The sequence below is a fragment of the Microcebus murinus genome, chromosome 16 (assembly GCF_040939455.1).
Source record: "Microcebus murinus isolate Inina chromosome 16, M.murinus_Inina_mat1.0, whole genome shotgun sequence".
NCBI lineage: Eukaryota > Metazoa > Chordata > Mammalia > Primates > Cheirogaleidae > Microcebus > Microcebus murinus.
In genome coordinates this window covers 36309302-36336815 of record NC_134119.1, presented here as the reverse complement: position 1 = coordinate 36336815, position 27514 = coordinate 36309302, and the positions used below count along the sequence as shown (strand labels likewise).

At 37.5% G+C, this 27514-nt stretch overlaps 1 long non-coding RNA gene across 1 annotated transcript; it reads right to left on the bottom strand.

Annotated features, from left to right (window-relative positions):
- On the bottom strand, positions 1–23467 carry LOC142861161 (uncharacterized). Its single transcript, XR_012912539.1, has 2 exons — positions 23122–23467; positions 1–185 (listed from the first exon to the last, which is right to left on the bottom strand). It is a non-coding gene; the product is annotated as an uncharacterized LOC142861161 (long non-coding RNA).
- Positions 23468–27514: the final 4047 nt, after the last annotated feature.

Below are 27514 nucleotides of genomic sequence, written 5' to 3'. Positions count from 1 at the left end.
CTCTTCTCACTGTGATTTACTCGGTATTTCCAATCCGGCACTGTGTGCTGTTGATTCTGCCCTCTTAATGACATTCACTAGTATGCTGGCCTCAGTCTGTCCCCATGGCTACTGTCTTAGTCCAGGCCTTCAGCATTGTTCACACAAATGGAGATGTAACTCATCTTGAGTTGTGAAAGATTTGTCTAAGGAAAAAAGAAGAGACTTATGGATAGGAGTATATTGGAGCTCTAAAATGTCATTAAATCATAAACAACAAGAAGCAGTTAAGAAGTTTTAAAATGGATAAAGAGTATTTACTAGGTATTTTCTGGATAAAGTATCAATATTCCCAGTAAGCAAAGAGCTTTTGCCAATTAACTATAAAATTGTGAATGCCTCAATAGAAAAAGAGGAATATACACCAAGAGGTAATTCATTAAAGAAGAAAATACAATAACTAATAAATATAAAACTGTTTTAATGTCTATAATAATTTTTGAAAGTTCCTATTTAAACAGCATTATCAGTTTTCATTCATAATATTTCCAAAATAAAAAAAAATCACCATAATTAGGAAACAATGACAACTGTCCAATAGCTCCCTTACAAATAACTTGTCTAAGTGTGGGCGCTCTCTCTCTCTCTCTCTCTCTCTCTCTCTCTCTCTCTCTCTCTCTCTTTCTCTGTAAAACAATAGATAGACACAAAAAATAGATAGATATCAGTAGAAACATAGGTCTAAAGAAAACTTATAGGGCTTGATAGATAAGAAGAGAAAGTTTCCAAAATCTTAAAGAAAAAGTAATCTACTAAAAATGATTTCAGTATCCAGAAGGAAATTTCAAGAAACGATGACACTCAAATATGCAGAACATTATGATCCTTAAATGTAGGGAAAATAAGTAATTAAGGAGATAGTGGACCTCCACACACACATATACATATAAAGACATTTTTAGAGGTAAACTAAGTTAGGCAAGGATTAGTGAAAAAAAAAAATTAAATCCCAATACAGTTCACACTGAGTACAGAAGAGAATATAATTGCTATTGTAGGGATATTGAATCAGTCCTGTGGAGGATATTTTGAGAAAACATCTGAGAATAAAAAGTAAAGGAACAATGAGATAAAAATGGCAAGAGAGAAAATTTTAGAATGAACAAAGAATGGAGAACTAAAATAGAAATAATAGTTCTTCTATGAGAAATGAGAAAAATGAAAAGAGAGACAATAATAACATTTGTAATAAAAGAAATTACCATAATATGGGGAGAAGCTATATTTGCAGATTGCAAAGCTTTACTGAGAACCAGGTAAAAATAATAGGATGAAAACCACAAGTATATTCTTACCGTTTTTTTAAAAACATAACAAAATTTTAAATGCTAAAATGGTCTTGGTAAAAATAATTAAAACTTATAAGAAATTTTAAAATATATAAATATGTTAATACCTCGGAAGGAATAAAAATCTATATAATCTGAGACTTTTAATCTAAAATACTAAATTCTAGAAGAAAAATAGCCATGCCTATAAAATTTTGATGGAAATAGGCTATGTACTTTATTTATTTATTTATTTATTTATTTATTTATTTATTTATTTATTTTGTGTGTGTGTGTGTGTGTGTGTGTATGTGTGTATTTTAAAGAATGCAGCCAATTTGTTTTACATTCAAGGAAAAACATGTTTTGTAAAATGCAAAAATGTATATTGCTCATGGTTGCTTCTTGGTCAGGGAGTTGAGGTATTGGAGAAGGAGAAAATAAACAAATCTGAAAAATGTACTTCTAGTGGTTGAGACAAGACCCAACGTTTCATATCAAATAAAGGTTAAATGTGGGTGGGGACCCCCTCTCAATGAAGCACCAAAAACAGTTATTAAAAATCCAGTCTTACCTGCTTTCTGCCTGGTTAAAATGAAAAAAATAAAAATTTAAGCATTTTATAAAAGTGTATAATGTAGAATTAATGTTGTAATAACCTAAAATCCATTTCTAAACCTTTAATTTTCAAAACCTAGAAGTGTTTGCATGTGTATAGAAGAAAAAAATAAAAGTGAGCTACGAAATAGCTAAGGTACTTTTAAAATAGTAGTGAAAGTATGATGCATGCTGGAAAATACATTGTTTTCCAAACCAAAAGGAAAATATATAGAAAAAAAGAAGTAAGAGGGGTAAAGTGTGTGTGTATATGTACTTTATAACATTTAAAGCATTGCACAACACAAAAATGCAGGCAAAATACACTGCTGTCACCATGATAATTCACCAGAAGATTAAAACAACAATATCCACAAAATCTTAGGAAATACGAGGAAAAAAATCATCATTGTTTTAGGGAAATGACATTGCCTATGTGGAAAGCCCTGCCACATCACGATGTTTGTCATCTTCCTGCCTCTATTTCTTTGACTCCTTCTGATTAGAAAGCCCATCCTGTCATTGACCTCTTGGTGAACTGATGGTCTTTTCAATTTGCATCTTGCCTTTATAAAAGGCCTTGTCTCACTGTGCTTGCTTCCCATCCCTCAAGTATCCACCCTTCCTCTGAAAGTCTTTGCGAGCTGCTGGAAGACAACAGTGTCACTTAGTGCCCGCCAGGCGTGCTTACCTTTGACAAGACCCTTGAAGCATGAATGTTATTCTACTCATCTTTGCAATCCTATCCTCTATGCAATGCCAGATGCATTTTAAACCTGTAGTAAGTCTGGGAAGAATCAATGAGTAAATTAATAAATTCAATGATGACTCTACTACTTCTGATACCTATTGTGCTCCAGTTCAGTGCTTGAGAACACACTCCCTCTTACAATAGTTTGGTGTTTCTCCTACCCATTGAAATAGCTCTCTCAAAAGTCACCAAATACCAGATACATGCTCCTAATTTTTGGAAGGTTATTTGGTGACAAGAGTTGAGGCAGGAGGATAAACAGAGTGTTCTAATGTGTGCTTGTGTAAATGCATACATGTGTATATGAGCAAGTCCATGTGTGTGATAGTGTTTATGTGAGAGTATGTGTGCATGTGCTTGTACATACATGCATGTGCCTCTGCATTTTGAAGGAGAGGGCAGAAAGGAAAGGCAGAGTGAAAATGGCATCAAAGGAGAAGAAAGAGCATGTATAAATCTGGGGAGACAGAAAAGGCCATGTATCTAAATACTATTGTCCAATAAAAGAAATTTGTGATCCATGGAGAAATAGCTGATTCTAGGACTGGAGAATGGAAACTACATGATAAGCCCAAAACATCTTGCAGTGCCAGGACATAAGAAAATGTTCAAGGAACAAAAAGCATAGAATTATGTCAAAGGGATGTGGGGGCAAGCCAGAAATAGTTGCTAATGGCCAATGCTGGAACTACCTGAGCAACAAAATAAATAATGGTAGTATTGAGTTATAACTCCCCACATAAAGTAAAAAGAAAATCATGAATCTGCACTGATATAAATAAATGATTGAATAAACAAATAAATGGAGAAGGAACTAACTTTTCTTACAAAAGAATTCTAATTAATAAATGTAGAAGGAGAGGGGAAATCACTGCCAGACATCACAGGAACCATTGCTGCACGCACAATCCATGAGCACATGCAAAAATAGGCATGCAGAATTCTAGGGAAGAACAAGATATTGGCATCACTTCAAATTATCTTCCCCCAAATTTGCGAATTACTGTTGTGATTTTAACACATGACCAAAAACTCTTTAATACCCTTCCTTCCAAATAGTGAAGTTTAATTCCCCTCCCTTTGAGTATGGAATGCACTTCGTGAATTGCTTCTAAGGAATGGGGCAGAGAAAGAGAGAAATAATAACTTTACGGTAGAGAAACCCAGAGACACTCATCAGCTAAGTAATCAAGGTTAACATCACCAGTAATGAGAAAATTAACTGGAAATCTAACACCAGATCTTCTGTATCTGGTTTGTATGACTTTGTATAAGTAACTTCACCACCTGGAGGCTTGGTTTCCCACTTGTTAGATGATGGGTTAGAATGGAAAGCCACTCTGTTTCTTGCAGCTCTGATTTTATAAGTGAGCATTCATAAATTGCCAGATCAAAACAGCCTATGGGGTTCCAAGACCTATTGTTACCATGTGCCCTTGATAAGAAGTGATGAGAGAGGTACATCACCTCTGTGGTATTCTCCCCCCTAAATCAATAACCTCAGTCCATTCATGAGAAAGTGTCAGACAAACCCAAATTAAGGAACATTTGACAAACACCAGGCAAAGTAATCTTCAAAAGTATCAAGGTTATGAAAGACAAGGAAAGGCAGAAACTCTCATAGACTGCAGAAGATTAAGGAGACACAATGACTAAATGCAATATGGTGTCCTGGGTTGGATCCACGGGCAGGAAAAGGAAAGGATGGGGCATCCAAAGAAAGCCTTTAGTTTAGTTAGTAGCATATATGAATGTTAATTTCAGTTAATAGCGTATATGAATGTTAATTTCTTAGTTTGGTAAATTTACCGTGGTTAAGTAAGATGCTAACATTAGAAGCTATGTGTAGGTTATATGGGAACACAGTACTGTCTTTGCAACTCTTCCGTAAGTCTAAAATTATTGCAAAAAAAGGTTTAAAAACACACATGTATACACCTGCTCGGGCCTCCTAGATGTTCTCCTGCTATCCCACACAATGCTACAACGAGGCGATATTTGGTTAAATAAACAGACTTTTAGTAACCAATGCACCCTTCCTGGAGTATCAGGAAGCACCAGGGAAACAGTAAGTTTTGTAATGGGCCTCTTTATAACTTTTTTCATCATGCACTTTATTATATGTACGTATATGTATATATTTTCCTTGTCTTTTATTTTATTTAGGCACTTTCTAGAGTTCAGCTGTCGCTCAGGGCATCAAACTAATTTTATCCTCAGCCATGATTGTGGAGCTGCATGCATAATGAACCCCGTTATTGCTCCTGTTATTAAGTAGACCGTCGGGGACGTGGATGGGAGGGAGGCCACGATCTAAAGGCAACGGCTGTTGCTGGCGCTGCCTGCCCTCACTCATCGACTGAGACCTAGCAGGCCAAGAAAAAAAGCACATGCAGAAAGAGAGGCAAATGATCCTGCTCCTTGATGTGAGGAAATGTCAGAGGTTTGTATTGGCTTTGAGGCACTGACTTTTGTTATTTGTTTAATGCAAAATGCAGCCATTCTTTATTGACCATTTGAAAGGACTGCATATATTGAGAACCAGCACCATGTCAGCTCTTGTCTGGGGTGTTTGGATGAATGTTATTTTATTTAATCCTCCCAGCAAGTCCATGAAGATGATGGAGTCATCCTTTGTTTACAGATGGGAAACTGAGGCTGTGAGATGCTAAGTATTCCCCTTAAAATCTTCCATGTGGTTAGCAAGTGGTTAAGCCCATTAGAGTGGTAGACTGTAGTCCAGACATCCCAAGGATATGCTTCCATATCTTCGCAGTTACCGGAAGCAGGAAGCTGTTTTACTACGTGGTCAAAACAGCAGAGTTGCCAAATTTTAAAGTGTGTGTGAATAAGCCGAGACCTAGTTAAAACGAAAATTCTGATGCAGTAGGGTGGCCCCTGAGATTTTTATTTCTAACAAGCTCTAAGGTGATGCCAGTGCTGCTAGTCCACGGTCCACACTTGAAGTAGCAAGTATGAAGGACTGGAATGCCTACTATTTATAAAGTCACATCTTAGATTTAAAAAAGGAAAGTGGAAATTAATGGTAAAATTCAAAATATAGTTGCTAAATATTATCTACTTTGAAACTATCAACTCTTATTAGTTTTGATTTTGGGGGCTGAGTGGACTTACCCTAGAGCTAACAGCGTAGAGTAGGCCTTAACATAAATCAGGAAGAATGGAAACCACTGTAAATGCCTACGGTTTCAGGGACAGAGGAAAAAGAGACAGGGTCTGTAAGGGTTTGTATGGTTGCTTTTATGCACTCACATGGAAACTAGACCTCATGGGCCTCTCATTCTCCAGTATTCCTTACAAAACACTAAAGGACCCTTATTAGTAATTTTGTCTCTCTCTCTCACTTTTTTTTTTTTTTTTTTACTTTTTTTTTTTTTTAAAGATGGGATCTTGCTTCGTCTCCCAGGCTGAAGTGCAGTGGTATGATTGTAGCTCACTGCAGGCTCAAACTCTTAAGCTCAACAGATCCTCCCACTTTAGCCTCCTGAGTAGCTGGGACCACAGGCACGTACTTACCACCATGCCTGGCTAACTTTTTAATTTTTTGTAGAGACTAGGGTCTCGCTATGTTGCCCAGGCTGATCTTGAATTGAACTCCTGGCCTCAAGTGATCCTCCTGCCTTTCTGAGTAAGACCCACGGAGACTTATCTGTGAAAGGTCAGTGGGAAAGGTTGACCCTATTAGCTGTGTCACTTTGGGAAGTTGCTTCATTTCTCTAAGCTCCAGTGGCTTGTCAGTAAAAGCAGAGTTTGGGAAGGTTTAAACGCGTTTAGCACCATGTCAGAAACTTGAAAGTGGCAAAATGCAGGTTCTCCAGAATCCCTCTCCTCTCTGCCTTTATCGGACACATACATCACAGATATTTTCTTCCAGTCTGTAGCGTTGCTGTTGCATGTCTTTTAATGGCAGCACTTTTTGAAAAGAAGTCTTTAATTTTGAGGAAGTACAGTTTATCATTTTATTTTCTTTTATGGTTAGGGTACACCATTTCCTGTCTAAGAAATTTTTGCCAAATTCAGGTACTTAATGATTTTCTCCTATATTCTCCTATATTTTCTTTTAGAACTTTTGTGGTTTTAGGTTTTACATAGGTATATGATCCATTGTGAATGAATTTTTATGTATAGGATGAGGCAAGATTCGAGGGTGTTTTTTCCATACGGATATTATTTCAGTACTATTTCTTGAGTGACCATCATTTCCCTATTGAATCACCTTGGTATCTTTGCCAAAAATCAATTGACCATGTATGTGTTGATGTATTCCTGGTCTCTCTATTTTTCTATGAATCTATATATCTATGTTTACATCAATATCACAGGCTTGATAACTAACTTTATATTAAATCTGGAAATCAAATAGTGTATCAACTAGCCCTCAAACTTTGTTATTATTTCACAAAATTGCTTTGGCTATTCTTTGAATTTCCATATAAATTTTAAAATAAAATTTTACATTCTTATAAAAAAATCCATGTAGAGATTTTGAATGAGTTTTCGTTGAGTCTATGGATCAACTAGAGGAAAACTGATATCTCATGAAAATGCTAAGTTTTTCCATTTATTTAGTGGATTTCAGTATATAGGGCTCACAAATATTTTAATTCTTCCCTAAGTATTATATTTTGATGCTATTTAAATGATATTACTATAAATTTTACTTCCATTTCTTCTCTGCTATTATAAAATATAATTAATTTTTATGTATTGACTTTATACCTGATAATTTTACTATATTCACCTGACAAGGTGAATTTTACTAAATTCACCTGCTAAAATGCTAAGTTTTAGCATTTTAAAGAAATATTTCTTGGAATTTTCTATGCAGAGTATCATGGCCAGGATCTCCAGGATAAAGTTGAATATAAGACATGAGAGGAGGAACCTCTTAAATTCAGTATTTTACTATTAAGAGTGATGTAGTCTCTAAGCGTTTCTTAACATCTAGGTAGATCAATGATATTAAAAGTTTTTTTCTTTTCTAGTAGAAGTTAAACGTATAAATCTCCTTCTAACACAGCTTTAGTTGCATCCCACAAATTTTGTCATGTTGTACTTTCATCACCATTTAGTTCAAAATATATTTTAATTCTTCTTGCCATTTTTTATTTGAACCATGTATTTAGAAATGTATTGTTTACATTTAAAATATTTGGTGATTTTTTTTAGAAACCTTTGTGTTATTATTTCTTTAGTCTTACTATGTTAGAAGACGTATTATGTGAAATTCCAAATCTTTTAAATTTACTGAGAAATTTGTTAGGGATCTATATTGGTGGATGTTCTATGAGCATTTGAATTGATGTGTCTTCATCATTCATTCATTAAATCATTAAAATGTATTTTAATTTTTGCTGTAATTTCCTATTTGCATCATGGATTTAGGAATGTGTTATTTAAATTTCAACATTTGGGTATTTTCTAGAAAACTTATTTTTTAGATTTTTAGTTTAATTTTGTTGTGGTTAGAGACGATAATTCTTTAAAATTTGAGAAAATTGTTATGATCTATCTTGATAAGTGTTCAATGTACACTTAAAAAGGATGTGTATTCTGACATAATTGGGGGCAGTATTCTATAAATTTGGTCAGGTTGGTTGGCTACATCATTTAGGAGTTAGATATTCTAATTGGTTTTTAATCTACTTATACTATCAATTCCTGAACCAATTGTGTTGAAATCCATAATAGTATCTGTGGATCTCTTTTTTTTTCTCTCAGAATCTCTTGGCATTTTATAGTTCTAGAAATGGAAATCTTCCCAAATATAAGAATTTTTAAGTTTCCTGTGTATCTAATTGTTTTTTATATGTTTTGTCCATGTCTGATTCTGTAACATCAGTTCCATGAAGTCATAACTTTGTGTTGTTTTATTTTATCTCCTAAGTAAGCGTAAGCATGTAACACATAATTGTCACTCATCAAATGTTTTGAATGGACAGAAGAGTAGGTAGGCAGGTGAGTGGACAGATGCAAAGAGCAGTCTTCATTCCCAGCACCTTGCAAAGTACCTGATACGTTATAAACACTCAGATGTATGCGCTGATTTACTCAGTTGTATACGGTTGCAGGAAAATGGATGCTTCATGCAAACAGGACTGCAGAGCCTTTTCCCCTCCATTCTGATCCTGTTTACAATGGGGCTGTGTGGATGAATCTCAGCATCCCTGTTGCTCACCAAGGACCAAGCACAGGTAGTTACTCAGTAAGTATTTGCCGTGATGGTAACGAGCTAAACTTGGTCAAACTCCTCACACATGTGCCTGCAGTTAGAAGCTGATTTCCTAGCGCTTTGCTTTTGACAATATCATGCCTATTGCTTCTGGTTTTCTCCTGTGTGCACAAACACAAAAGGTACACTGTGGGTGACCACTTGTTGAGTACCAGCCTGCAAGCAGAGACTGTTTATCTTACTTATCACTATATTCCCAGCACTTGCATAAGAAATATTTATTAGCTAATTTGATAAATGTACGACTGGTGAGTGAAAGAATGAATAAATGAAAAATTCCAACCTTAGTAACAGCAGATAAATGCTATCTTAATAGATTTTTGTTTTACTCAAAGTACCTAAAAATTAAGATATGAAAAAGTATGCAAGCTTGCCTGAAAAAAAATTGTGATTATGGCTCAAGTCACAAGGGAGCCTCAGCTGTTCAGCCTTTAAGATTGTTTACTTTTAAAACATCACCTATAGAGAAGACAACTGTTTCACTTATTTATTAATATAATGATCTATTTATGTCAATGGCTGCTGATGTTGGCAAGAGTCTGCTGTTACAAGTACTTTGCATCTAAGATTATCCATACCTATTGTAGGTGATCAGTGTGTGTATTTTCCTTTCTCTCTTCCAAATAATCCTGTTTATTGCTCCCAGGACTAACATATGCATTTTTTCTACCATTGCTGTGAACATGGTAGTCTTCAGTGTATGTATATTTAAAATATTCCTGACTCTCTCTTACTTTTATAAAGAGGCTGGATATGACTTTCATTTCCCAAATTTGTACCCCAATTACCCTACTTTTTGCCTTACACTCCTAGATGAAATGGTCTCTCATTGTCTGGACTTTCTTTTCTTTCATCAACTATGATTATCTTTATTTTCAGTAATGGGATAAACAATGTATGGTAGTTACTCAAATGATCTTGAAATTACAGATCCTACCCTGTGCCACTTTTGTCATCTCCACACATGAAAGAATCAAAAGAACTTTCCTCTTTGGGTTCTGACCTTGGAAACACACCCACAGCTTGTGTCATCTCCCAGAGCCTTTCCTGCTGGGAACAGCCCATCAGAGTCCCCCAGACAGCTGTTAGAGCTCAGAATCCATTTACTTTGGGGTGAGGACTTGAGGGACACAGATGGGTGAATTACAGGTGTTCAGCTTAGTGGCAGACCCTGCTTGGCAGAGTTTAATATGAGCTCCAACCTGTTTCAGCGGCAGGGCAGCAAAGCTGTCACTCTTTGCCCTGGAGAGAGTTGGTGGATTTTGGCTGAGTGCCATATGCAATCCTAGTTACAAGGTCAACTGCACATTTTTGGTTTTTGGAAGCTGTTACAAGTTGAGCTAGTCACTGACTGTACCTTAGCTTGGGTCAGGTTTCTTTCTTTAGATTTTAATTAAGACTCCGAAGTGACTATTAGTCCCATTCAGTGACTCTATCCAAGAACCTATTGCTGTAGTTCCTGCTCCATGTTTATGTCAACCATACATGTTTGCCTTGTTGTTTTTTTAAATCTTTTTCTACTTATTTACCATTCCTAGTCTTTCAATTGCATAATGCACTTCAGTTCCTCCCTATAATCAGTTTGGAACCATTCAGGCATTCCTTGGTGCATAATTACAAACTGATATAAAAGTTCTGAAGATGAGGAACTCAGTTCTGTGAAAACTTATGACAAGAGAAGTTAATTTAGGGAGCGAGCAGAAAAAGTTCAGGTTCCAATGGGTTGAATCCTTTTCCAAATCAAAATCTACAAAGAACTGGACTGTGGCAATGATATGATAAAATGCTCTAGGATCTTAGCCATTCTAGACCTCAGTGGATCTGCTTAGCATATAAGAATTGGGTTCCAGGCAAAGTATTCTGAAACCAGAATTGCCTTGGAAATGGAGAAACCATTTCTAAGGCAACGAGGATTGGAGCCCTGGAATAGGATGCATTTCACTAGATTTGTGTGTGTTTTATGGTTTGAAATCATGCCAGGAGTGCCCTGTCCAGGCCATAGCAAGACCTCTGCAAAATCATATCTATCATTGAAAAGGCCCTGCTTTCCGTAACTCCTTCTGATATGCTGCCAAAAATTCAAACAGCTATTCCGATTACACTTTAATTGGTACTTTATATTCAACACATCAGAAAACTCACCATAAACAAAAGCTGTTCTTTCCTGAACTCTGTGAAGTTAAAGTATCTGGATCGTGTGTTAACTATATAATATTTATGGAGTTCAGCTTGTGGGTGAAGTCAGCCAAAGCCCATTTCTCCTCCTTAAGGCCTTATATACTAAGGAATGCTTTATATGTGATGATCTTGAAATAGCTTTGAAATCCCCACCCCTCAGAAATTCCTGCAATGGTTAAAGAATAGAAGGAATAATAAATAGTCGATTCAGCTGACCGTTTTTTGGGGTTTTTCTTTTTATTCTTTGAGAAATCAATACTAATGTAGTTGGCATTTATGTAATCAACCTTCTTCCAAGAATCTCAAAACACATATAAACTCTGCTGGTTGGTTACTTAAAAGTAATCACTTGCCCCGAAACCATAAACCAGGTCACATATGGAACTGATTGTGAGAGTCAAATACTAAGACCTAAAATTTCTGCCAGTGGCTTATGCCAATCTGTTTCGCCCTCCCATTTACCTATACCTGTGCATGTAGGTGAAGACTATTGGGAGTTGGAGATGAGGGGAGCAATTTCAGATATGTGCATTCAATCCCTTTCAATCAACCAAATTACTGAATGTCTCCTCTGCACTAGATCATGTGGTGTGCATAAGGAACATAGGGATAAATATTAAGTGGGCTTTGCTGTCTAGAAATTCACCATCTCTAATGAGGAAAAATTATAACAATCAACATATAGTGAGCACCTACTCTGTTCTCTAAGCTCTTTATATGCATTAACTCACTTAGTCCTAGCAGTTAACTTTACAAAGTAGGGTTTAATATTACATCTAATAGACACCCTTCACCTAGATGTCAAAATGCTTATATTAAGCCTAAGTTGTTTCCAAAAATTTTTAAAGATATATGTGTGTGTGTGTGTGTCTGTGTGTATGTATTTCAGACAGACTTCAGGGCTCCATCGTATGCCTTCTTAATTTTGTTTTCTACTCTTCTCAAAAGCCATTGTTCTACAGTTGATGTATACATTTCCTATCTATTTTTAATAAAATAAATGTGCTGTGTATATCTAGACGCACATACACACATATATAAACAGTGCATTACATTGTCTTTTGTGTTTTAAAAAGCTGTGCAAATAGTATCCTTCTCTAATATTCTTTTACAGTTTGGTTTATTCACTTGATATTGTATTTTTGAAATTTGTGTATTTTGAATCACATAGAAATTGTGCATTAATTATAACAGTTTATAGTATTTGATCATATTACTATATGCAATTTATCAATCCATTTTACTATTGGGCATTTCATTTTTTACAACTATTCTCTATTATATAAATGCTTCAATGAACAAATACCTATTTGTGGATTTTTCTATGACACATAGTTAAATATAAATCTATAGATTCATAGAATAGAGGCATCTTTAATTTTACTAGATATTGTCAATTTACTACCTAAAGTAATTGTACGATTTACACTCCTACTGGCCATGTATGAATGTTCCAGGTCCCCTTTGACTTCAGTGACACTTGGAGGTGCCAGGAATTTAATTTATGCAAGTTTGATGGATGTAAAAAACATCTCGTTATTGATTTAGGATATTTGCGTCCATGTTTCCACATGATATTGACTGATATATACCTTTTCATGATTTCTATGCTTTTTATACAAAGGCTACATTATTTTCTGAACATTTCTTTATATTCCCTATAAGAGTTGTAGATAACAAAGATTTTTTTTGAAAGTTCAGTTAGCCACTTATAAAACTATTTTGTAGAGTAAAAAGGTGTAGATAAATTAATTATTGGCATTTTGTGGTTTCGATTTCTTCATCAGTCAATGCTAGTGTTTATTTGGTATTATAAAATGTTCTTATTTGTTGTCAATTTATTGTATTCCTGTGGTTATGTTATGGTTTTAAATAAATTTCTGGAATTTCTTATTTGTGTAAATTTCTTATGTTTCTTATTTGTGCCTTCTTTCTCTTCTTGGCCAATCTTCAGGAGGTTATCTGTTTTATTAACAATTCTGAAGAGTGAGCTTTGTTTTGGAAACTTTTCTGCATTGTTTGCTATTTCTGATTTCCTTCTTGCTGGTCTTCTGTTATTAGAAGCTTCCATACATTTGTGGGGAGGATTTAGTCTGCTTTTCTTTTCAAGTCTTTGAGGTAGATGTTTAGGTCATTAATTCATTTTGTTTTTTTGCATTCAAAACCTATATTATCACTATGAATTTCCCTCTGAGTGTCAATTTATCTTCATCCCACAAAATGTTGATGTGTTATACTTGTGTTGTTAGTGTTTTTAAGAGGAAGCCTCCCAAACTATACCTGACAAGACTTTTTCCTTGGGTGTTTATTATAGTCTTTATACAACATTCTGTGCTATTTTAACTTCATAGACATGTGACAGGATTTACAAATTATATTGAGTATATAACTTTTTGGAATTTGGACACATTTCCCATGCTGCTAAATAAGAAAAAATCCCCAGGAAGCCAAGTGCCCTATACTCAAGAAGGACACAATATATAATTATAAAATCTTCCTAGGCAACCAATAAGCCATGACAAAATATATAGAGAAATTCCACTACAATATGTTGACTAGTAGGAAATGTCTCCTGGGTAAAATATAAGTAAAATGCTTTCATAAAAAGTAGAAAGGATCTTATAGATCTATAGCCCCCAACCACAAGGCTGCAGACTGGTACCGGTCTGTGGCCTGTTAGGAACAGGGCTGCACAGCAGGAGGTGAGCTATGGCTAGAGAGCGAAGCTTCATCTGTATTTACAGCCACTCCCCATTGCTCACATCACCTCACAGGCTCTGCCTCCTGTCCTGTCGGATCAGCAGCGACATTAGATCCTCATAGGAGCATGAACCCTACTGTAAGCTGCTCACTCAAGGGATCTAGGTTTCGTGCTCCTTATGAAAACCTAATGCCTGATGATCTGAGGTGGAGCTGAGGTAGTGATGCTAGCTCTGGGGAGCAGCTGAAAATACAGATTATCATTAGTACAGAGGTTTGAACAACAAATGCAATGTGCTCGAGTCATCCCCAAACCATCCCCTGCCTAGTCCCTGGAAAAATTGTCTTTCCTAAAACTGATCCCTGGTACCAAAAAGGTTGGGGACTGCTCTTACAGGTTACACTGGACATATAATTTCATTTTACATAGGCAGATTGAGTCTCAGAAATATTGAAGGACTTTCTCAATTTCACAAAATAATTGATTGCAGATTCAGGACAAAAAACTCCCTGTGCAATTGTTTGTTTTGTTATTATTATTAATTTACACCATATTTCCATCTGTCTTCTTTCTCAAGAAACAGTGATCCATAGGTTTGTGCATCTACCAAAACTTACTTATGCTACTATCTGTCTCTTTCTTTATGGACAGGGCGAGTGAGACACAAAACCCATTGAGAGAACCACTGAGACCAGTCGTGGACACTGAATCCACGTGCTAGAAAGCCTTCTGCTGACCCCACATCTTCCTCTTTTACCATTTTACTTATTGGCAAGCCTTGGGGCCTTTTACCATGGTTCCCATCCATTCTTCTCTTTGCTTCTTTATTTTTATCGTTCATCAGATTTTTTTTTTGTTGTTCTTCATCACCTCACTGAGGCCACCCCTAACAATATGGTGTGTCACACTCACTTTCTCTTATCCCACCTCTCAATCTTACAACCCTTTCACTTCTTCCCTATAGCACCACCATGTGGAATTATTTTCTTTATTAATCAGTTGACTTTTTTTGTCTGCCTTTTCCATTAGTTCATTATCACATCTTCAGTGCCCAGCACAACTCCAGTCATAGTTGGTACTCACTGAATGCTTAAAGCTTTGGTAAATGGATGAAAAAATGAATGAATTAAAAAAAAATCTCCATAGACTTTCAATGGTCTATTGAGAAATGGTTCCATTGAGGACTGGTCTCAATGGAACACTTGGTGAAACACAAAACAATGTATCTACATAAAGTCCCTGAACTAAATTGGAAGAACATAGATGAGAGTTCTGGCATTGATAATTATGCCCCAAGTATTAATATTAATAAAAATACTTTTTTTAAATTTATTTTTTAATTTCAGTATAATATGGGGGTACAGATGTTAAGGTTACACACATTGCTCTTGCCTTCCCTCTCCCCTCAAGTAAGAGCTCCAAGCGTGTCCATCAAGAATTTTAAAATAATAAGTAAATTTCATGTTCAGTAATTATGGACTAAGTCATTTGTACAAACTCTTTTTTTTAAGGAAAATAAACTATCTGAATAAGGTGTAAATATCATGTTTGAAAAGTATCAAAGAGCTAACAAGATAAAGAGTAATACTTGGAAGAGATCTAAAAGAGCTTAGGAATCCAGCCATGGAATCTGGTAGGAAATGCTATTTTTCCCTTCTCATGGGTAGACCCACAGAAAAGCAACTAATAGTCCAATATCGTTCAAGGGACAAAAATTCTGAATGCAATCTCCATTATCTCCATTAAGAGTACTGATCTGATAAGCCTTTACCACTTTGGGCTGAAACTCTACGGGCTGAGGCAGCCAGTTAAGGTGACAGCTTTGCATCATTTTACTCTCCAGAAAATTGCAGGTATTAAATTATATTAAATGGCCAGAAATGGTATGACTGGCATTCTGGAAAAAAACAAATAAAAATATTTTCTGGAGGAGGACAACTTTAATCAAGTCTTAAATTTATTACTAAAAGTTTGTTTTTAAAACCAATGCCCAGCACACATCAGAGATAACTGGATACATGAAGAGATGAAATGCCATAAAAAAGAAAAAAAAAACCAGCAAAAATAAAACAATATAGGAGCAGACCCAAAGAAGTCCAAATAGGAGTATTACCAGACAGACTATACAACAACTCTGCTCACTATATACAATGAGATAAAATTCAAGCTTGAAAATATTGGCAAGGAACCAGTGACTAGAAAAAGGGACAATAGAGATTCAAAAAAGAATCAAACATGCATTCTAGAAATGAGGAAAAATAACTGAATGGATAATTTTACCAGCAAGTTAGGAAGAGTTGATAGAAAAATTATTAAACAAAACTACAGGTCAGAAGTCTAGCAAAATGAAGGATAAAGAAAAAACAAAAGGTAGAAAATACAGAAGAAAATGTAGCAGATAGAGAGCAGTGCAGAACAATAGAAATTTCTGTGATGATAAAAATAATTTATATCTGTGCTTTCCAACACAGTAACCAGTATACACATGTAGCTGTTGAGTATTTTTTATGTGGCTATCGAGACAGAAAAACTGATTATAATTTTAATTCTAATTAGTTAAATTTAAATTAATATAGCCACATGTGGCGAGAGGCTAATTACTGTACTGGACAGTAGGATATACATAGAAATTCTAACATATATACAATAGGAATGCCAGAAGCAAAAGAAGAGAGAAAATGAAGCAGGGGTAATGTTTGAAGAGATAATGGCTCAACAATATTTAGAACTGATGAAAGACACTAATCTATACATCCAAGAAACCCAACAAATATCAAGTGAAAATTAAAAAAATAATCTTCTTTCAGGCATGCTGTAGTGATTCGAAAGAAAACCAAATACAAAAAGAAGAATTTTAAGATGAGACAGATAAGAAAGAGAGATTACTTTCAAGCAAATAGTATTTACTGACAGTTGATTTCTTAACAACTACAATGGAAGTCAGGAAAAAATACATATTCGGTGTGCTAAAAAAAAAAAGAAACTCCCATCCTATCATTCTATAGCCCAAGAAAAAAATCTTTCAGTAATGAAGGTAACATAAAGGCATTTTAAGATCAAGATCAATAAATAGTTTAGCACTAGCAGATGCTGCCAATGAAAATTATAAAACAAACCCAGATGGAAGATGAGAGATACAAGAAGAAACAAGAACAAAGAAAATGACAAATATGTTGACAAAATATAAGGAAAAGTACCATATAAAACAAAAATAATGCTTTTTTGTGAACTCTGTTTCTTTCTCTATTTTTTTTTTCTCTCTCTGTTTCTCTCAACAACTTAACATTGTGCTTTATATGTTATGTTGAAATTTTTTATGCATATTACTGGATTTTGTAGATTTTTTGGTCAAGGACTTGCATAAAAGTGTCTGATGAAGCAGCACAACAGTAATGCTGTAAAGAGAAATGGTTGAAATGAAATGAAGCAATGGAAGTTATTCCGTTGTTCCCTGGCAATGGGGCAGGAACATTGAAAAACAATGAGGTTCCAAGCGAGGTGACAACTTTGAGCAGTTGAGTCTCAAAATGGTCACTTACCGCATTTTAGCATGTCCAACTAATAACACAGACTTGATTTTTCTAATTTATGATTTTATAATAAAAGTCCTGAGAGCCCATTCTAGATCTTGGCTTTGGTCAAGTTACCAAAACTTTCCAATCCTCATTCTCCTAACCTTTGATCCTATTTTGCATGGCTGTAGTGCATAGAACCACACTTGGCTCGTTTTCATGAGCTTCCCCGAAATATTTTGTACTTCTTGGCAATGCATTCTAAGGTCCTTTCTCGGCCTTTATTTATTTATTTATTTTTGTTGTTTCCTTTCCAACGGTTTGGCTACTTCCTCAGGAATACATTCAAATCCATAGCTTGTATCCTGCCTCTCTCTCTCCCTTTGTCCCTCCCGTCGGCAATCTTTGAGAACTTCTCCAATCACACTTTAGTTTCGCATCTCACGTTCAAACAGTGTTCACTCTTCGATTCACCGCCTGAAATGCAGATTTCGTTGTCATATTCTTTGAAATCTTTTCTTATCCTTTTACTTTCTTATATAATGTTGTTCTGCCTTTTTTAACAGATTATTTTGTAGGCATATTCTTATATCCAATTAAATATATTTTTGAATATTTTTTTTTTCAGAATACTCATCCATGAAGAAGGGGAAATTTATCAAGAGCTGGTGTTTGCCAACAAACGGGTACATAATCTCCATTTGTGGAAAAACACTCTCTTTTGTATATTTTGGTTGATAGTTTATTGTTCAGATTCCTACCCTCTTGCATGGGAGGAATATATCCCTTCCTCAGAGGACAGGTTAATTGCACAACACTTAACCGACTTCTAATATCTAATCGGCTTTCACGTGATCGAGCACTGCTGCAGGGATTTGGCTTTTTCAACCTCAACTGACTCTCTCAAGAATGAAACACAGGGCAAACTACTGTCTCTACAAGGTACAGTTACCATGAATGTTCCTGTCCACATTCTTGCCAAAGCAGTGTCCTTTTGCCGTGTACCGTGGCAGTATGTGCTAAAAGCTCTGCCTCCCTAATTTTCCAGTTGATTTTTGGAAACTGGAGTCTCCAAAAATTGTGAGAAGAAAATAAAAGTACTCTTCCTCAAAAAGCAGCACTCATAAACGAAGGAATTCCCCAGCTTTCCCCTTGATTCGGACTTTTTCTTTCTTACGTAAAAATTCACATGTAACGAAACTTGGAAATCTTAAGTAAATGCACATCTACTGAGTTTTGCAAACACACCGGGATCACCCAAACCCCTATCAAGTTGAAGAACATCGCCATCACCCTCTTGCCCCTTCACAGGGGGACCTTTTTAGGATATAGTAATCTGATCCAGGTAGAAAAGAGGCAGTTTCCTACAGAAACACCCCAGGGCTAACTCAGTTTCCCCACTACCTTTGTGGGCTGGTAGATAGGGAAATCTTTCTTCCCTGCAGTTTCTTAGGTTTTTGTGCTTCTGGCACAGAATGTAGTGTTTCAGGAGTGTGGAAAATAAAGAGCCAAATGGAGACAGAAAAAGCCATGTCATCATTAAAAATAAACAGAGACACAAATATGTCAGAGGGCAGCGGCAGGCACTTCATTGTGCCAGTGATTTATGGGGAAGCTAATTTTAAACAAGCTGGGGCTGCGTGGTGTCTCGCAGCCAAGCAAACGGGCAAAGCGCCCTTTCGACAGCGGTGGCGAGTTGCTGATCTCCTCAAGGAGTAATCTCATTTTCTCGGTGGAGTAAAAGGCAATAAGTGGCTGTTTACTGTCTAAGGAAACCCTGGCTGAGTCACTGAAGGCAGACCCTGTTAAATGCCAGAGTAACAAGACAATGCCTACCCTCTAAGAGTCAAATCCACGAAGCACTGACACGTCAACAACAAATGAAGCAGGGGCTTTCTCTCTGTTTGTTCCACGTTCTAGAATTTTATTTTCTTAAAATGGCACTAGGACCTGAGAGTGACAGACTGGCTACCCAGGAAATCAGCCCATGGCAGTCTGGCCTGCTGGTTTGTGTCTATTTTGTAACACAGACCAGGCAGGGCCTGACAGTTTATACCTGGGTAATAAACTTGGGGCAGGGTGGGGTGGGGTGGGGGGACTGGGTATGTAGCAGGGAATGTCAGAACAGGAGGGGCAGGAGGGCCAGCCTCCTATGTGGAGGAGGCACTGCAATGCCATACAAAGGGGACAGCTCAGGACTAGGGAATCTATCTTTGGATAGGAGGCCTCGGGCTATTAGTTTTCTCTGCCTTCAAGTTTAAGGCTTTTCCAAATGTCAATGCTGAAAAATCGGAAGTTCAATGGTCTGCCCCGTGGGAATGGCTTATGGCCAAGAACAGTTAGGTGTACGTGGGCATATGTGCATGTGTGTGCATGTGTATGTGTGTGTTAGAATTGGTTGTCAGTTGTAATTTCAGTGAATGAACATTTAATATGGCCCCTCAATATATAAGGTTCAAAAGCCACCTGAAAGATATAAAAAGATTGAGGTGCTAGATTAAATGGAGCATTTTTTTGGAAAATGTATTGGAGCATTTTCCTGCTGCCATTCCAAGAAGGTGGGGTAGGAGGGGATGTGCCCCCTCCCTTGCTTCAAGTCTAGGGGGAGAGGTTGGAAAGACCCAATCAGGGAGCTAGATTGCTTCCTTTGGATGCAGTGGATAGGGTGGATATTCCAAAGGGTTCCAACAACCAGTGAGGCCTGAGCACTGACAAATGAGAACTGAACTCAGCTGTACAACTGGAGTCAGCTCTTGCAGGGTCCTGCTTTGCCAAGTATTTCTTCTTAGGCTTCTGAAGAGTGGGAGGTCTGGAAGCCCTGTGCAGAGGCTGGGGAGGCCAGGGCATTGGCAGAGGGTGTGCGGGGAGCTCAGAGCAGAAGTTATTAATATTTACCAATTGTTCCGAGAGCACTTTAACATATGCACAGCCAGGATGCCCCGCCAGTGCACACCAGCTGACTAGCAGACCTGAACAGCAGATGGAGTATGGTCTGTGGGTAGGGAGCACCTGCGCGGCTGCCAAGCGCTGGTGAAGGTGCATGGATCCCATGGAGATGTCAGCCTTGTGAGCAGGAGAGAGAGAACTCTATCGCCTTAAGCCTTAAAGGGACTTTGCACAAGAAGGCTGTCGGAAAGGGAGACGGGACCACAGCAGAGATGGGATGGTGGAGGGATGACCACCACCCGTCTCAGATTGCTGTCTTAAGTGCATACATTAAATTCATAAAATTGGCAAAGACACTGATCATAATTTAAATAATCAAAATATTTCAAAATTCTTAATACATTAAATAACCAGATATGGCAACAGTCCTAATAACTACTATTTCATGATGCAGTGATAAGTGAAAACAACATTGTGAAATATCTCCGCAATTACGATGTACTATGAAACTATGATTTCAGTGGTGGCAGAATCACAAGTACTGCTAATAACTGCATTCATAACGTAAGGACATGCTAAATTTCCATTAGAGTTTGCACACTTATAACTGACGGACATGTCAAATTTTAGAGGATACATGTATATCCAGGTCGAAGGATATTTTTTTCCCAGATAGCCATATAACTAACAGGTAAAGGGTGATTGGAAAATATATCACCCGCATTAAGTAACTGCAGATGAAAACCCCACAAAAACAATTCACAAGAGACAGAGTTAATTACAAACATCTGACATGGGAGAGGAGACCAAATTCATGCAAGCGGTCACTGATGAAGACATTTTTAAGCCTCTGGCTGCTCATCTCTCCTTCCCTCAACCAGGGGGTCAGAGCCAGCATCAGGGTGTGGTGGTGGATGGAAGGAGACAGCAGAGTGCAGAAAGACCCAGCCTCTCTTCCCCATCGGTGGATTTCCAGCCTGCTGCAGGGTCGAGTGAGGGCAGAAGCTTTCACTTTGAGTGGGGTTCGGGGTATCCAGTGTTACACTGGGCTGGTCATATTCATCAGTAAACAGAGATGGTTTTAGGCAGCTAAGCTGTCTGGAGTTCCGTTGCTTATCCTAGAGGGAATAGGGAAGCTGCGTATCTATCCAGGAGTTCATCCGGGGTCAGGGGACACCGCCCCCCACCATGGGACAAGTTTAAAAGGGCAATTGTCGAGGGGAAGGGAAATGAAGTTGTTTTGTGATTGCACCCTGTGAGTCCTGTTAGTACAATATATTAGTCCCATGAAGACATATGTGTGTGTGTGTGTGTGTGTGTGCGCATGCACAATTTCTCTGCCTGAAAAATAGTATGCTATGGTGCTTAGGAGCATGTTCAATGGAACTGAACTGCCTGTGAAAAACCCTGGTGGGCCACTCACTGTGAAACCTTGATTATATTCCTTAACCCCTCTGCATCTCAGTTTATTCACCTGTAAAATGGGGCTATCAATAATGTCATATGTAGCTAATAAGGATGAAAACATGATTAATGTGTTAATGTACTCAAAATTCTTAGAACACTGCCTAGTGCTATAGATATATTAGTTCTGTTGTTGTTGTTAATTGAATTACTCTTCCACTTGCCATTTGCAGTGGCCTCTAGGAGACTTCCTTTGAACCCTGGAGATCTAAAAAAATAAGAGGTGGATACCACAGTTTCAGAACATCTGTGTTTGCCTCCTAGAAGTTGGGTATTTGGGCTAATGCTACACTCCATGCTCCAGTGAAAAACTGCCTCACCCATCTGGAGCACCTGTGCCCCAGTGCTTCCCAAGAGACTACACCTGACCAAGTCCCTACTAGGCAACTGCCAGATCATAGCCAAGGCATTCTTCCTGCTGCAACATCTCAGACAAAAGCTGTCCTGAACCCACTACACTGTAAGATGAAACCCAGAGACGCTGTTTATGTAGAAGCAGTTGTTAAACATTGCAGGTAGCTAAGGACCTTTGCAGGTTGCTAGGGGAGGTGTTATACTTAAATTTCAGCAACAACAAACAAAACAGCTGGTGGGTACACCTAATGTGTGGATAAATGCTTCTGGCAGTTGTGGTGGAATCAAAAGATTAGTGGGCTAGGGTCAAGCGATCCTGGACTTGGAATACCATTTATGTGTGAAATTCAGTGCGTTCCTTAATGTCTCTGAAACTTAGTGTCCTTAAAAATATAACATGGGTAACCAAGCGCTTCTTTGTACAGTTGTGAGAATTACATGAGATAGGGCTTAGGTGTTCAGTGGTGTTGATAGATTCCCTTTACCCTTTACATGGGAGGAATGTTACTCAAATATCAGCTGCAGATCTGTATTGCACTGGTAATGAAGCTAAACATGGCCAGCCTTCTTTCTTCCAACCTTACAGATTCAGTGGCCCGTGGAGGTCTGAACACTCTTCAGTATTTCCTGTGAATTCCACATGAGGGAGCAGACATGGAGGGTCATATTTTTAGGGCTGGCTCAGCAACCTGGGCTCTGACTTCCAAGCTTACTATCTTTATACCACATCACTTCACCCAGGAGACATGCTCAGCTCTCTCTTTAGTTTTCTCAAACAACAACAGGACCTCTTCCCACTCTTGTGTTGCATTAATGACTTACGTAGAACATGTTGAAAATGCGGGGGGCAAAATGGAGTGAATGCTCACTTCCTGGCAACACAATAGCTCATCAATCTTCAATACCCTTTGGCCACCCTGTCCCCCTGGAGAGTCTCTGGGCATTTCCACGTACAATCACACATGCTCTGTGTGTTTTTGGTTCTTCTCCCCTTCTTCTCCTCCTCTCTTTTTCACACCACTCACCTTGGGAGCTCACTGTCATCAACAGAAAAAACCCGATTCCCCTCTCATCCCTGCCGAGTAGCTTCCCACAGCCATTGCTGCCCTAATACTTACGGATGTTGCTGATTGTGGGTTTATCTGTTAGCTGTTGCTGAGTAATCAACTATTCCAAAATTCAGGGACTTAAAAACGAACACTCATTGTTGCTCACTAATCTATTTGTCAGTTGGGTGGTTCTAGGGAGGGCTCAGCTGATTTCAGCTGGCTTTGCTCACTCTTGCAGTCAGCTGATGGGTCAGCAAGGGGCCGGCTGATCTAGAATGGCCTCGGTGCAAGGCTGGCTGAATGCTGGCTAGGAAAATGCTCACGCTTGGAGCATCACCCATCGGAGTAGCCTGGGCTCATTCGCATAGCAGAGGATTTCCAGAGAGCGAGCGCAGACGGGCGAAGCTTTTGAGACCTAGCTTCAGGATAGTAGAATGTCACTTCCACCACATTCTATTGCCATAGTGAGTCACAAAACCAGTTTGGATTTAATGGTGGACAAATAGACTCCACTTCTTGATGGGAGGAGCTGCAAAGTCTACTTTGCAATCAACCAGACTTGGGTTCATCTACTCCCAGCTGGCTCTTGAAGGTATTTTCACAAGGACAACTTCTTCCAGGGGAGAAGTGATGGTGCTCTCAACGTATAATAATAAAAACATTTTTTTTTTTGTACCACATTAGGGAAAACTGACTCAGCTTCCTTTGAGAAAGACAATTGCAAAGGTCACTTTGCTTGTTATCTTGTGTCCTGTTTCTGGACAAGGGGAAGCTGAGACCTAAGACCTACTAGTTCCCAAATCTAGGGAAGTTTGCTTTCCCCTGAGGGAGGGATAGTCTGAGAGAGGTACATGAAGACTTTAAGAATACATGATTTGGTGGAATCTGAAGTACTGTTGGATTGTTCCAAAGCATGATTCACAAGGTACAAAATAACGGCTTATGGATTTGAAGGATGACATAATAGCACTTTGTAAAGTGCTATGGAAATATCTCATCTCCTTTCTTTTCTCTGTCTCATTGCTTGAAGCTTAACATAAAAGTAGGTATTAAAGATTCATAACCATTTAAGGTGCCAGTTGGAACATCAGGGCCCATTACTTTACATTTTTGCTGCTAGTATTACATATGTATTATTATAGTATTATATAATAATTGAATTTAAGTATTTCATAAAAGAAAGTTATTAGAAGTATGCTTACAAATTAGTAAAACCAGTTTTATAAGCCATAGTAAATAGTCTCAGTGCATTTCATATAAACTATTAAAAAATTTTAAGACAAAAATGCCACTTTGGCCTAAGAAATAATTTAATGAAGATGTAGGCAAATTGGTCCTCTCATAGATAAAAAATATCAAATATATTGAGAAACAATTTGGCTATAAACTATTTAACTAAAAACTGGCCCAGTAATTCAAATTCTGATTATGTATAGGAAATATATCTAAATATGTAAATAGGCTATATGCACACACTATACCCTGAAAAATAAATTCATTATTATGAAAAAAATATAGCATGACACAATTTAAATCACATTTTATGATAATTTTAATGTATAATTTTTGCTACAATAAATTAACCAGAATTAAGAATATACTATGAATCTTGAGACATCTCTCCGTGGTTGCCTGTAATGTATCTAACATTTTTCCATGGTGAAAAACGGTTCTTAAAAAAATAAATAGATAAATCTAGACATACACTATTTCTTTGTTTTGTTTTCTTTTTATAATTCATTTATTCATTCACTCATTCATTCACTTCCCATTGAGGCCCTGCTGTGTGCAAGTACTGTGCTATATGTTTTAAGAAAGATCCTTACATAGTTATCTAATAACTGAAAGTTAGATATTATTTCTCCATTTTAGACATAAGGAAATAGTAGTTTAGAAAATTTTGATAACTTTATTAAGCATGTAACTAACTTAGTCAGAATGCTAGTTTAAAAATTGCTGACTTCAAAACCTTAGTTTTAGTGATAAGTACATGGAAAGTGAACACCGCTTACACTATGTATGGATGTACTCTGTTACGTTAAATACGTTATGTGCAAAATTGAGAGAATGCCAAGGCCCCTTTTTATAGAAATGAGCTTTTTCCAATACTCAGGTGTGATCATATAAAATAAAACATTTTATTAATGAGGTATAACAGAAAAGTACTGAAAATGCAAATCTGGTGCCTATGTGAAATGGATAGTAAATGCTCTTTGTTAATGCATAGTTCAGTGTAAATATCTTGACCCGAAATTTTAGTGTTTCATTAAAAAGTAACTTTCAGTGGTCTACTTACAGCTCAGTTTATACAGTTCAAGTATCAGTTACCAGGGCATGGCACTTGGTAGGCATTCAATAAATATTTGTTGAATACCATAAAATCAATGAAAAGTTTGATTGCCTTATGTTTTGTTAAGTTTCAACATCTATCTACTTTTTTTGTGGTTTGGATTCCAATATTCACTCAATCAAAACCATTAATCTTGTCACTTATGACTCGTATTTTATTGCTATTGTAGTAGCATTTCTTGAAATTCAAAATCAGCTCAGTAAGCTTCCCAGATCTCAGATATTTCCATATTTATTTATAACTTGGTTGTTCTTTATGATTTTCATTTTTATTTCTCATAGTTCTCTCTATTTAATAATCCTACATTTGATGTTAAAATATCCTCCCTATTTTAATTCCTATTTTCAAGGTATTCATCCTTTGAAATAGACTTCATTTGGTCAGATGATGAAAAGACATCTCATGTGGGTCTCAGATATTTGTATATTAGCAAATGAAGGTCTGGAAAATAAATTATTTGACCTAACAGAAATAAAGATTTCTCAAAGATAGACCCAAACTACCTGACAAGTCAGAAGGATTCAGGAAAGAAATGGCTGGGGTCCCTCACTCTCTAATTGCAAAGGTGGGAAAGACAAAGAGGTTAATTCCACAAAGTAGAATCAGGACATTATGAGCAATTGAAGAGAACTAAATGCTAGAGAGACAACTAGCAGATGTCTAACACAGTGGGTTATAAGAGAAGTAAGATGGTAATTGACCTACTTAGATATGTTTACACCTGAGCATTTCTAGAATAATTTTGTTAACAATTGGAATCAGTATGCCAATAAATTCTACAATCTGGCCTCCATATTCTCATGATTTGTAAAAATTGGTTTTGTCTTGGTATTTCTCACAAATTACAGCTCCTACACTACGTTTACATCAGTTATTCTAATTTTCAAGAGGCCTTGATTACTTACCTTGTCTTGGGTCTACATGGGCTCTTGGCTGATGAGTGCAGGCCCCTCTTCTGGGTGACATCTCTCCCTCTCCCTGTTGCTCTGCCCCACTGGACCTATCCTGCTCTGCCCCACTGGACCTATCCTGGCTCCCCCTCTGGCCTGCCACCAACAAGCCACTGTTAATGACTCCCATGAAGACTCTGGACTCCCATGAAGACTCCCAGATCCACCTCTAACTATCCATGACTCAGTTACCTCCTTTATAATGGAAAATAACCCTTTCTCTACCAACCTCATTAGGGTGCCATAAAACACAGAAATAATATTTAAGTTTCTTTCTAATTCATCAATTGCATCCAGTTAAACTGATCTGCGTAAAACTATTTCAAATATTAAGTGTTCTTTAAATGCAAATATTGATATTTACCATACAGTAAAAATGCTGTATCTCTGGAGTTTGTGGTAAATAATAAAAGGTATTGGGAGCAGAAGTGTTACTATTAGCAATAGCACAGTATCAAGGTGGGATAAGAAGTGGAGAATCTGACAGTGTTATGGGAAACATCCTTGGAAAAAGGAAAGAAGGGGATTTAGAAATGCAGTCCTTCAGCTCACAGTGATGGCTCGATCTTCTGAAACTCTATTATGGACACGAGGTGGGAATGGCATGGACTGAGTCTGCCGATGGGAACGGAGGTTTTCTTGGTGAGAGTTCCTTGCACGCTTTGAAGGAGGATGTGTGGAGATCGTGCTTTCAGTCTTTGAATTCTCTGGGCACGAAGCCTCAGTAAACACACCCTTCATGGGAACCAAGGAGGATTGCTTGTCCTTGGGAATGAGGTTTCTATGGACAAAACCCTGTTTCTCAGGGTAAGATGTGGTTTTTGAACATTCTAGAAAAATACACCTACACCTGATTCATTAGAGCAGCTCTGGCCAGGATAGGGTTTCAGCCTGGCTTGAATGGGCAGCCCAGATGTTCCCCCAGAACACAGCATATCCCCACGGCTCTAAGGAGTCACTCACCATGCCCTGTAACCCAAACAAACCCTTCTTTGTGAAACAGGAAGGGAGAGTCAGGTTGAGCTCCCAGCCAGCTGCCAATCCCCCTCCAGCTGGGACCCTCGCCTACCCTCCCCAGGGCTCCATCAAAAGTTTAGCAGAAATATTTGCCTCTAGGCACTAACGGCCTCAGAAGCCTGACAGCTTATTTTTTATATATTAT